Raw genomic sequence first — 13,567 nt, 5'->3', positions numbered from 1 at the left:
TCTGGTACGCCACTGTTTCCAGAACGGAGCCTCCAGCTGTTGCAAAACAACTACTCCCAGTATTGCCAGATAGCCACTGACTGTCCAGGCATGCTGGGAGTTTTACAACAGCTGGAGGCCCCCTGTTTGGGAATCACTGGCGTAGAATACCCCTATGTCCACCCCTATGCAATCCCTAATTTAGGCCTCAAATGCGCATGGCACTCTCACTTTGGAGCCCTGTCGTATTTCAAGGCAACAGTTTAGGGCCACATATGGGGTATCGCCGTACTCGGGAGAAATTGGGCTTCAAATTTTGTGGGGTATTTTCTGCCCTTTTTAAAAATGTAAAATTTTTGGGAAAACAAGCATTTTAGGTAAAAAAAAATATATTTTTTTTACATATACAAAAGTCATGAAACACCTGTGGGGTATAAAGGTTCACTTAACCCCTTGTTACGTTCCCCGAGGGGTCTAGTTTCCAAAATGGTATGCCATGTGTTTTTTTTTTGCTGTCCTGGCACCATAGGGGCTTCCTAAATGCGGCATGCCCCCAGAGCAAAATTTGCTTTCAAAAAGCCAAACGTGACTCCTTCTCTTCTGAGACCTGTAGTGCGCCAGCAGAGCACTTTTCACCCCCATATGGGGTGTTTTCTGAATCGGGAGAAATTGGGCTTCAAATTTTGGGGGGTGTTTTCTGCTATTACCCTTTTTAAAAATGTAAAAATTTTGGGAAACCAAGCATTTTAGGTAAAAAAAAATAAAAAATGTTCACATATGCAAAAGTCGTGAAACACCTGTAGGGTATTAAGGTTCACATTACCCCTTGTTACGTTCCCCGAGGGGTCTAGTTTCCAAAATGGTATGCCATGTGTTTTTTTTTTTGCTGTTCTGGCACCATAGGGGCTTCCTAAATGCGGCATGCCCCCAGAGTAAAATTTGCTTTCAAAAAGCCAAATGTGACTCCTTCTCTTCTGAGACCTGTAGTGCGCCAGCAGAGCACTTTTCACCCGCATATGGGGTGTTTTCTGAATCGGGAGAAATTGGGCTTCAAATTTTGGGGGGTATTTCCTGCTATTACCCTTTTTAAAAATGTTAAAATTTTGGGAAACCAAGCATATTAGGTAAAAAATAAAAATAAATTTTTACATATGCAAAAGTCGTGAAACACCTGTAGGGTATTAAGATTCATATTACCCCTTGTTAATTTCCCCGAGGGGTCTAGTTTCCAAAATGGTATGCCATGTGTTTTTTTTTTTTTTTTGCTGTTCTGGCACCATAGGGGCTTCCTAAATGCGGCATGCCCCCAGAGCAAAATTTGCTTTCAAAAAGCCAAATGTGACTCCTTCTCTTCTGAGACCTGTAGTGCGCCAGCAGAGCAATGGGGTGTTTGCTGAATCGGGAGAAATTGGGTTTCAAATTTTGGGGGGTATTTTCTGCTATTACACTTTTTAAAAATGTAAAATTTTTGGAAAACCAAGCATTTTAGGTAAAAAATATATATATTTTTTTACATATGCAAAAGTCGTGAAACACCTGTGGGGTATTAAGGTTCACTTTACCCCTTTTTACGTTCCCTGAGGAGTCTAGTTTCCAAAATGGTATGCCATGTGTGTTTTTTTGCTGTTCTGGCACCATAGGGGCTTCCTAAAGGTGACATGCCCCCCAAAAACCATTTGACGCTCCTTCCCTTCTGAGCCCTCTACTGCGCCCGCTGAACAATTAACATAGACATATGAGGTATGTGCTTACTCGAGAGAAATTGGGTTTCAATTACAAGTAAAAATTTTCTCCTTTTTACCCCTTGCAAAAATAAAAAAATTGGGTCTACAAGAACATGCGAGTGTAAAAAATGAAGATTTTGAATTTTCTCCTTCACTTTGCTGCTATTCCTGTGAAACACCTAAAGGGTTAATACACTTACTGAATGTCATTTTGAATACTTTGGGGGTGTAGTTTTTATAATGGGGTCTTTTATGGGGCATTTCTAATATGAAGGCCCTTCAAATCCACTTCAAACGTGAACTGGTCCATGAAAAATAGCGAGTTTGAAAATTTTGTGAAAAATGTCAAAATTGCTGCTGAACTTTGAAGCCCTCTGGTGTCTTCCAAAAGTAATAACTCATAAATTTTATGATGCAAACATAAAGTAGACATATTGTATATGTGAACCCAAAAAAAAAATATTTTGAATATCCATTTTCCTTACAAGCAGAGAGCTTCAAAGTTAGAAAAATGCTAAATTTTCATTTTTTTCATCAAATTTGGTGATTTTTCACCAAGAAAGGATGCAAGTTACCATAAAATTTTACCACTAAGTTAAAGTAGAATATGTCACGAAAAAACAATCTCGGAATCAGAATGATAACTAAAAGCATTCCAGAGTTATTAATGTTTAAAGTGACAGTGGTCAGAATTGCAAAAAACGCTCCGGTCCTTAAGGTGAAAAAGGGCTCGGTCCTTAAGGGGTTAAGGGGTTAAACAGAAATCCAAAAAGGATAGTTCAGTCACCTATGTTATTGATTCTAGTGAATTCAGCACCGAAGACATAATAAATCTGGTCCACAGTCGTCCCTCTTTGTGGGACAAAAAACACAAAAAACATTCTGACAGTATTTTCAACCGAAAAATTTTTTATTTGTATTTCAACAAATACAGTGCTCTCTTAAAAGATTTTGCCAAATATGACCTAGAACTCCAGGACGTTATAGGTTTTTTTTTTTTATATTTTTGGTTTAAATAGAATAAGTGGTTAAGATTACTTAGAACCAAACAAATGAAAACTTTTGCAACCTGCTAGTAACATGTTTGAAGAAAAAAAAACTAAAAAATTTTACTTGGCCAATTTTCCTTCCAGCAACACGCGTGCAGAAGCGCTGGCGCTCTGTGCGCTATAGCTATTTCAAATGGGTCCAGAAGAGCAATCTACCCAGTGGTTCGGGGGCAAAACACACTGAATATAAACACGCGTAGAGACTCTCATTTCTTCACAAAGTTCTGGAACTCCGTGCGTAAGTATATTTTTCACCTGTACGTGTTTATCCTTGCATTTTGAAAAATTGCAAAATCTTTTCTTGTTCACTTTGTAAAATTGGAGACAGGGGACAACATTGCCAACCATAAAATGTAGTCATTTATATACTATTTCCTCAAAAGATAAATGATAAGTTCAATGATTGCGGGGTTGCCGACGCTGGGGACCCCAGCAATCTTTGGGCAGACACCAGTATAGTTTCCATTTGCAGCTTCCGGGACAAGGCGTTCTACTGTCACGTCAGGAGACGTCTAATGTTTTCAATGTTTTTAACGGCTGTCGGAAAAGGTGCACTCGGCCAACACGCCCACTCCCATCAAAATGCATTAACGGGACCTGATGTGATGGCAGTATAACGACACATCCATGAAGCAGCGCTTTTAGGCCGGGGGCAGATCTGAGATTGCGGGGGTCCCCAGTGGCAGGAACCCATGCTATCATTGAACTTATCCACTATCCTTTGGTTAGCAGTAAAGATGGAGACTGTGTTTATTTTTCTTTGTTTTGTTTTTTGGGTTTCCCTTACATACTGTACACTACAAATTGTTATTCCAATTAAGTGTCAACAGAGGTTATTCAAATGTTTGAAAGTTAAAATTCTCTATCTCTTGAATAAAATAGAACAGGCCAGAGATTGAGAATTTAAATTTGTTAGCTAATTTAACACTATGTTTAGCCTTCATTAATCTTTTTTTTTTTATACACAGAACAACATCAAATGTGGCGCCAGTGGAGGAAGCCCAACCAACAGACCCAGATGATGTAATAGTTATCCATGGTGACCAGCCAAAAACCCAGGAAGCCGAAGCTACTGTAGTCTCGCCCCAATATAAAATTGCTAAGCGACATAGCTCTAAAAAAAAAAATTATACAGAAAGGGAAAAGTTATTCTTAGACGCCCCTCAAAAATTACAGGACACTGTAACGTCTAAACTGTTGCACATTGATGTACGCCTCCTACGGCTAGAGGGAATGATTTCAGGACCACCTCCAAGCCCATTTCGTGACTTTCTATTAACTTTAGTCCCCTCCATGGAACGTATGAGTGAAGAGACCCAGACCAATTGCAAACTAAAACTCATAAAAATTACCCAAGAATTCTTAAATCCATTTACCCTCTGCACCCATTTACCCTCCACCTTCCCCTTCTATCCCAACCAGACCAAGGCCATTTCCAACCCCCTATCCCCAGTCAAAACATGACAACACTTTTGAGAGTGAGGATGGGTAGTTGTATAGGCGCTTTTTTTGTTTGTTTAATAATCGAGTATACTGTTAAAATGACATGTTGGTTATTTATTTGTCTATATCTTATTGCCTTAGTTAATGTTGGCTTTACCCAAAAGCTAGAAATATATGTTCTTTATAAAAAAAAAAAAAAAAAAAACAAGGTTTGGTAAGGTAAAGTTTTATCATTCACCAAGTAAGTTTCTGATTGGTCATTTTCGCACAGAAAAGATAACATATATATATATATACACAGGAATTTAAACTTTCAAAAGGTTTGAAGACATCATTTAGTTTCTCCAATCTGAAAAAAACAAGAAAATGTGAAATGATAAGCCAAATGATTCCCAATCTTTATATATTTGACATACTTTTTATGTTTTTTTTTTTTTTGTTAACCTAATGATCCTCTTGCCAGGGTAGGGATCCCAAGGAAGATAAGAAATAGTCCTGAAAACGATCCAGAATTTGCAAGATCACTGGAGACCGCAGGTTGTTTGATTGAAATCTAAGCAGAGGGGCCTGTTGCACTTCCTCAATGTTTATACTGCTACTATCAAGTGTTATCACAAAGTTACGAAGCACCACACAGGCCTTTATTATTTTGTCCATTTTTTCCGGATTAACCATGATGGCTGTGGTAAGTACTCACCATTTACTAGTCAGAATCCCAAAAGAACACTCGATGAATCTTCGGGCTCTGGTTAGCCTGTAATTGAAGATCCTTCTTTCAGGGGTTAACCTTCGTCCAGAAAACGGCTTTAATAAATTTTTGCACATTAGGAAGGCCTCATCAGCCACTAACACAAAGGGAATGGGTGGCCCTTCTGTACCTGGTAGTGGTTGCGGTGGTGGGAATTGAAAGGACCCGGTGTACAAGGCCTGCCAAAATTGGATTCCCTAAACACACGTGAATTGTTATTTTGGCCATAGGCCCCTATATCAACGCCAAAAACTTGTAGTTGCTATCAGCGATAGCCATCAAGATGATTTTTCATAATTATAATATAAAGACCCACTTCCTGATGGCTTACGAATTCGCACTTGCTTCCCATCAAGTGCACCTACACAATTGGGGAAATTTGCGTTTTGTAGAAAGCCTTGGGCAGATTCCAGCCATGTTGACTGGGTTGGATTGGGAAGGTGCAATGGCTGTAGTTTATTCCTCATAACTTGACAGGTCTCGGAAACTAAATCACAGATGGTTGACTTGCCCAGTTGAAACTGATAATGAAGAGACTGGAAGGTCTCTCCACTAGCCAGAAATCTGTAAATAAAATAAAAATTAGATAATCTAAGAAATCATCAGGTAGCTTTCAAATATATTTAAAAAAAAATGTAGTTAGGTGTTTGGATGGATTTGAACCACCAACCTTTCAGCATGTGGAACTGAATGTGCTAACCAATTGCACCACAAACACTTTACTACAATGGTCCTAAAGGAATAGATTTCTTAGGGATTGTTGAAAAGTTGAGTGATCGCTGATTTCATGCAGTTTGAAAACCATCCCTTCACCACAGAGACCCCCCTTATCACCTGCAACTCTGAGCTACAAATACCTCTGTGACAGGGAGTATCAACCACAGAGCCAGCAGACAGTGACGTCATAACCCTGACCCCTGTGACGTCATCCCCTTCCCCTGTTCTGCAAGTGTATGGGTGGGGACGTGTGTTTGGCATGGCCATAGCCACTTTTCACCCTTAATCTTGCATTCTGGGGGTTAAAATTAACGACATGTGGGTTGGGGCTGTGACGTTACTACCCGCAGGCACTGTGGTGGCCATTCACTGACACAGAGGTATTTGCAGCTCTGTTCTGCAGGTGAAAAGGGGGGCCTCGGTGGAGATTTCAGAGTTTCCCATCAGCATTAAAGGGGTACTCCGGTGAAAACCTTTTTTCTTTTAAATCAACTGGTGGCAGAAAGTTAAACATATTTGTAAATTACTTCTATTAAAAATCTTAATCCTTCCTGTACTTATCATCTGCTGAATACTACAGAGGAAATTATTTTCTTTTTGGGATCCTCTCTGATGACATCACGAGCACAGTTCTCTCTGCTGACGTTATTATCATAATAATAATGCTTTATTTATTGTTGTCCTTAGTGGGATTTGAACCCAAGACCACAGCACTGCAAGGCAGCAGTGCTAACCACTGAGCCACCATGCTGCCCTTAGTATACATCTGCTATGCATCTGCTATGCATGGTTGCTAAAATGGACAGAGATGTCAGCAGAGAGCACTGTGCTCGTGATGTCATCAGTGTTCCAAAAAGAAAGGTATTTACTCTGTAGCATTCAGCAGCTAATAAGTACTGGAAGGATTAAGATTTTTTAATAGAAGTAATTTACAAATATGTTTAACTTTCTGCCACCAGTTGATTTAAAAGAAAAAAGGTTTTCACCGGAGTACCCCTTTAACGCCCCAATCAAACTATCCCCTCTCAAAAATTAGATAGCTTTTTCTTATTTTTGTTAGAGTAAACCTTTAGCATGTAGTGCTCCAGACAGGATAGCTGCATGATGTACATGGGGCTAGGCATCCTCAATATTCCTCTAAAAAGGGGCTAAGTCCATTTTTGAATGTTTATATGGGCTTCTTTTAGCTTTCAGCAATGCATTCCAACTATGGTGCCTCCAGCTGTTGCAAAACTACAACTCAGAGCATGCCAGGACAGGCAAAGGCTGGCCGGGCATGCTGTGAGTTGCAGTTTGGCAACAGCTGGAGGCACCCTGGTTATTGAAGCCCTGGCTTTTACGGACTAGAATTTTGAAATTCCATTTTTTTTTAAAAAAAGGAACAAAGATAATATATAGAGAAAAAGATTAGATAGACAATTACCTGAGCGTAACCACAAGGCGCTGTTCCGGGGTAACCGCAAGGCGAAGATGGGTATCCTGCCGCACAATATGATCACGCAGGAGCTCCAACAATACGTCAAAAGTTCCTGATGACATACAAATATAGTTGTTGAACTTCTCTGGATACATCCGTAATTGAAGATAAATTGAATCGAATGCACCAAGTTGGGGCCTAAGGGCATTCACAGGGTGAACCCAATAACGGCGACTATGCCTTTGCCAACGCTTTTCCACCCTCTCATGCTCTCTCAACTCTGCGAGCTGAAGGCGCAAAATGGGGGTAATAATCATTTTCACAAACTGAATAGCACAAAATGCACGAGCCACAAAAATCCTGCTGTTCTCTCTCTCTCCTCACTCCTTTTTTTTTTTTTTTTGCTGTTCTGGCACCATAGGGGCTTCCTAAATTCGTCATGCCCCCAAAAACCCTTTCAGCAAAATTTGATTTCCAAAATCCAAATGTGACTCCTTCTCTTCTGAGCATTGTAGTTCGCCAGCAGAGCATTTTACATCCTAACATGGGGTATTTCCATACTCAGAAAAGATGGGGTTACAAAAAATGGTAAATTTGGGGGAAAAACTGCCCTTTTTTTCATTTACACATCCGACTTTAACAAAAAGTCGTCAAACACCTGTGGGGTGTTAAGGCTCACTGGACCCCTCGTTACGTACCTTGAGGGGTGTAGTTTCCAAAATGTTATGCCATGTGGGAGTTTTTCTGCAGTTCTGGCACCATAGGGGCTTCCTAAATGTGACATGCCCCACAAAAACCATTTCAGAAAAACTCACTCTCCAAAATCCCATTGTCGCTCCTTCCCTTCGGAGCCCTCTACTGCGCCTGCCGAACACTTGACATATTGAGAGGATTTTTCTCCTTTTACCCCTCGAAAAATTTCAAAAACTGGGTCTACAAGAACATGCGAGTGTAAAAAATGAAGATTTTGAATTTTCTCCGTCACTTTGCTGCTATTCCTGTGAAACACCTAAATGGTTAACATACTTACTGAATGTCATTTTGAATACTTTGAGGGGTGTAATTTTTATAAAGTGGTAATTTATGGGGTATTTCTAATAAGAAAGCGTCGGTCCCGGTGCTCATCAACGGCCGGGACCCACGGCTAATACCACACATCGCCGATCGCGGCGATGTGCGGTATTAACCCTTTAGATGCGGCGGTCAAAGCTGACCGCTGCTTCTAAAGTCAAATGAAACTATCCCGGCTAGTCAGTCGGGCTGTTCGGGACCACCGCGGTGAAATTGCGGCGTCCTGAACAGCTTAAAGGACAACGGGAGGGCCCTGACCTGCCTCCTCAGTGTCCGATCGACGAATGACTGCTCCGTGCCTGACATCCAGGCAGGAGCAGTCAAGCGCCGATAACACTGATCACAGGCGTGTTAATACACGCTAGTGATAAGCATAGGATGCCTATAACACTGCAAAAAGTTAAAAAAAAGGTGTTAATAAAGGTCATTTAACCCCTTCCCTAATAAAAGTTTGAATCACCCCCCCTTTACCCATAAAAAAAACCAGTGTAAATAAAAAAAAATAAACATATGTGGTATCGCCGTGTGCGTAAATGTCCGAACTATAAAAATATATCATTAACTAAACCGCACAGTGAATGGCGTACGCGCAAAAAAATTCAAAAGCCCAAAAAAGCGTATTTTTGGTCACTTTTTATACCATTAAAAAATTTATAAAAAGTGATCAAAAAGTCCGATCAAAACAAAAATTGTACTGATAAAAACTTCAGATCATGGCACAAAAAATGAGTCCTCATACCGCCCTGTACGTGGAAAAATAAAAAAGTTATAGGGGTCAGAAGATTACATTTTTAAACGTATAAATTTTCCTGCATGTAGTTATGATTTTTTCCAGAAGTACGACAAAATGAAACCTATATAAGTTTGTCATTTTTACCGAAATATGCACTGCGTAGAAACGGAAGCCCCCAAAAGTTACAAAATGGAGTCTTTTCTTCGATTTTGTCGCACAATGATTTTTTTTTTCGATTTCGCCGTGAATTTTTGGGTAAAATGACTAATGTCACTGCAAAGTAGAATTGGTGAAGCAAAAAATAAGCCATAATATGGATTTTTAGGTGGAAAATTTAAAGGGTTATGATTTTTAAAAGGTAAGGAGGAAAAAACGAAAGTGCAACAACTGAAAAACCCTGAGTCCTTAAGGGGTTAAGGTATTTATATGTGTGTAGTAAGCATTGTATCCAAATAGGTGTTTTCAATAAATTAGTATGCAGTGAAAGCTGCAATTTTTCCATAGAAATGCCACTTTGATGCCTAATATATTTTCCCAGGCTTATGCCAGTGCTCTTATTTTGCTGTGTTGCCTGATTTTAGTCTACTATCAGGAAACACACCAAATGTGGCCCTATATATTTTAAAGCCTAATGTGGTGATTAACACAACATATACTTACAGTTACAGATGTCTTTTATCAAACAAGATGAACAAAGGTGTTATATATTTCACTTAAAATCAATCACAATAAAATGATTGACACAGTAGAGATAAAAACTTAATTATTTATTTCAGCTCAACTTTATTATTTTTAACTTCTCTAGTAAAATGAAAGTTGAGCTGTGGTTTTATGGACAAATATGTTTTGTATATATCCTTTTATAAATCTGCCTCTATGCTTTTGTGTCATAACAAAAGCGATGTCTGAGAACTGTGTCTTTTTATAGGACAAAATAACATTTCCATTGGTACTATTTTAGGGTAGATATTAAGGTAGACTTTATGATTACTTCCATATTTCGCTCTGTTAGGAAGGAAGACCTAATAAAAAAAAACATTGATTTTGCTATTTGTGATTTTCTTGGTTTATTACCTTCTCCATCCATGATTTATACGAGAGAGATATTTTTAATTTATTTAGCAGGTTGGTATGATTATAGAAATACCAACATTAGATATTTTAAACATAGTACCGAAGCAAATGGTAACTTAAGGCAGTACAACAGGTACACGTGCACCTAATTCCTTGTTATAAAAAGAAGGGCAGAATGACAATAAACAAAAAACACACATGACGTCTGATAGAATTGGTAGTACTGAGCAGAACACAAACGTAGTGATATCACTAGATAATCTTTTCAATTCTGCTATGATGGCTCCAGTAAAGCCAAAGAGAAAAGGGGAAGAGCATGTTAGAGAGAAAGATGGACAAAGGGTTAGGAAAAACAGTACAGGATAGGGTGAGAAACAGAAATGAAGAGGAACAGGCATAGAAGAGATTAGCCTCCCAGAAAAAAATTTCATTTTGTAATTTTTGGGGGCTTCCGTTTTTACACGGTGCATTTTTTGGTAAAAATGACACCTTATCTTTATTCTGTAGGTCCATACGGTTAAAATGATACCCTACTTATATAGGTTTGATTTTGTCTAACTTCTGAAAAAAATCATAACTAGATGCAGGAAAATGTATACATTTAAAATTGTCATCTTCTGACCCCTATAACTTTTTTATTTTTCCGCATGCGGGCCGGTTTTCGCCGTGCTCTGAAGTTTTTATCAGTACCATTATTGCATTGATCGGACTTTTTGATCGCTTTTTAATAATTTTTTTTATGATATAAAAAAAGTGACCAAAAATACGCTATTTTGAACTTTGGGATTTTTTTGCGTGTACGCCATTGACCATGTGATTTAATTAACTATATATTTTTATAGTTCGGACATTTCCACACGCGGCGATACCACATATGTTTATTTTTATTTACATAGTTTTTTTTTTTTTTATGGGAAAAGGGGGTGATTCAAACTTTTATTAGGCAAGGGGTTAAATGACCTTTGTTAACTATTTTTTTTTTCACTTTTTTTTCCCGTGTTATAGCTCCCATAGGGGCCTATAACACTGCACACACTGATCTTTTACCCTGATCCTTGCAAAGCCATAGCTTTGCATGGATCAGCGAGATAGGGGCTCAATTGCTCAAGCCTGTAGCTAAGGCTTGGAGCAATGAAACGCTGATCGGACGCGAGGGAGAAAGGTAAGGGGGTCTCCGCTCACGTCCTAGCTGATCGGGACATCAAGATTTTATCGCGATAGTCCCGATCAGCCCGACTGAGCTGCTGGGAAGCGTTTACTTTCATTTTCAGCGTCTGAAGGGTTAACAGCGTGCGGCACAACAATCGGTGCCTCGCGCTATTAGCCCAGGGTCCCGGCGTGACCCCGTTTTAAACACCGGGACCAGGCACAGGGCGTACAAGTATGCCCTGCGTCCTTAAGAGGTTAAAGATTTCAAGGAAGTTGGAGTGAGGAAGCTCAAGAAGTTGGGTGAGTCAGCTTTGGAAAGCCCCAGGAAAAGGGAAGTGGAGAAAGCGGGAGAGAAGAGGGGGTTGCCAAACACCAGGGTCAACAGGCCATCAGGAGTGAAGAGCGCCATAGAAGGGAGGTAGGAGCGTTGGATGTGAGCTATCATGGCCAGCACTGGAGGTATATCTGTGAAAGAATGTGAGTTGAGTGACTTGTCTGGAAGCCACAGGAGAGTTTGGGGATCTAGGGAGGAAGCATCATGTTCCAGGCCCACCCATAGCTTAACAGAGGTGGGGGGGTAACAGTTGAGGACCCTGGTAAGGACAGAGGCTAGGGGGTAAATGAGACAGTCTGGGAGGCCAAGACCTCCATCAGATTTGCGTCTGACCAGGATTCTACGTGCCAATCTCGGGCGTTTATGAGCCATAACAAAACCATTAAGGAGTGCAGAGACCTCCCTAAAAAAGGTCAGTGGGAGAAGGGCAGGGATAGTGGAGAACAAATAAAGAAGACAAGGTAGGATGTTCATCTTCCGAATATTATTCCGTCCTATCCAGGAAAAGTCCCTACGCTCCCATCTGGCCAAGTTGGACTTAAACAGGGTCAACAGGGAGGGAAAATTAAGTGTATAGGTATCTGATAAAGTAGCAGGGACCTGGATTCCTAGGTACGTGAGTGGTCTATCACACCAGTTAAAAAGGATAAATGGTTCGTAGATGGTGGACAGTATGGGTAGAGAGAGTGACATTAAGGGCCTCACTCTTCATCAGGTTTAGTTTATAATTACTATAGTGGAAGAATGTGTGGATAGTAGATAGTAGAGAAGGGAAAAGAAAAAGAAAGGATGATTATGCTTGTGGGCATAGTGAATGGAAGAAGATATGGAGGGTATTATCTCTAGCCTCCCTACCACAGATGAATCCTACTTGATACGTGTGGATAAGGGCATCCATATGAGCAGCCAACCTGTTTGAAATCAGTTTAGCAAAAAGCTTGGTGTCAGAGTTAAGAAGTGAGATGGGTCTATAGTTCTGGCATTGTGTGGGAACCTTACCTTCCTTAGGGTTTACAGTGAGGACGTCTCGCAAAGGAGTGAGGGATAGGGGAGGATCCAGAGATACAGTTGAATGCTGAGAGAAGTGGGGAGGACAGTTCAGCTTGGAGGGACTTGTAAAACTTGGCTTTGTAGCCGTCCGGACCAGGGCTTTTCCCCACAGGGAGGGCTGATATCGCCAAACTAAATTCCTCTGAGGAGAAAGGAGATTCCAAAGAGAAAATTGTGTTATCAGAAAGAGTGGGGAGGGCCATGGAGGAGATATAGTGAAGCCGTGATGGGCAGGAAGGGGTGGACAGGGAGGGGGGTGCAGGGAGAATGTATAAGGCCGTATAGTATTGTCTGAAGGCGGATAGGATGTCACATGTCAAATGAGAGAGGGCCCCAGAGGGAGTCAAAATAGACTTCAGAAAGTAGGGAGGACAATTTGGACATAACTTTCTTTTTCAACCGAGCCCCATGTTTCACCAGCACACCGCAGAGAACACACTTTGGCATCTCCCATTTGATAAGTGGAGGAGAGTCATCATGTTCATGATCAGTTTGAAAGTTAGAAATTGCATCTTTGATCTCTTGGAGGCACAAGGAGTCCAAAAGAAGAGATTCATTGAGAAGCCAGGTGGCATGGGGCTTGGGAAATGAGGAAAGTGTGAAGGAGAAATGGACAGGGGCATGGTCAGAGAACATGATGGAGCCAATAGAGGCAGAAGTAACAGAGGATAGGAGATGGTGGGGGCAGAAAGTGTAGTCAACGTGACTGTACATCTGTCTAGGGTGGGAGAAAAATGTGGTCTATACCTTGGAGGTTCATTGTGCGCCAGACATCACTCAATTGAAGGGAGTTAAATTTGGCGATAGGCTATGTAGGAATGGCCCGAAGAAAAGTCAGATAGGGGATAGCGGGACATTAAAGTTGCCCCATAGGATAATTTGTCCAGTGGTGAAGGAGGATGGTGCCTCCAGAGTATTGCATAAAAATGCCATTTGACCATGGTTGGGAGCGTACACAGAGGCAATTGTGAGTTTATGGCCAGATAGTTCACAGTTGGCAGAAGCATAATGGGCATTAGGATCTATATCGGTATCTAAGATCCTAATGGGGAGGGATTTATGAAAGGCTAGGGATATCC

Source organism: Hyla sarda, chromosome 2 (assembly GCF_029499605.1).
Source record: "Hyla sarda isolate aHylSar1 chromosome 2, aHylSar1.hap1, whole genome shotgun sequence".
Taxonomy (NCBI): domain Eukaryota; kingdom Metazoa; phylum Chordata; class Amphibia; order Anura; family Hylidae; genus Hyla; species Hyla sarda.
The sequence above is the reverse complement of the archived record's forward strand: the minus strand, read 5'-3'. Positions refer to the sequence as shown.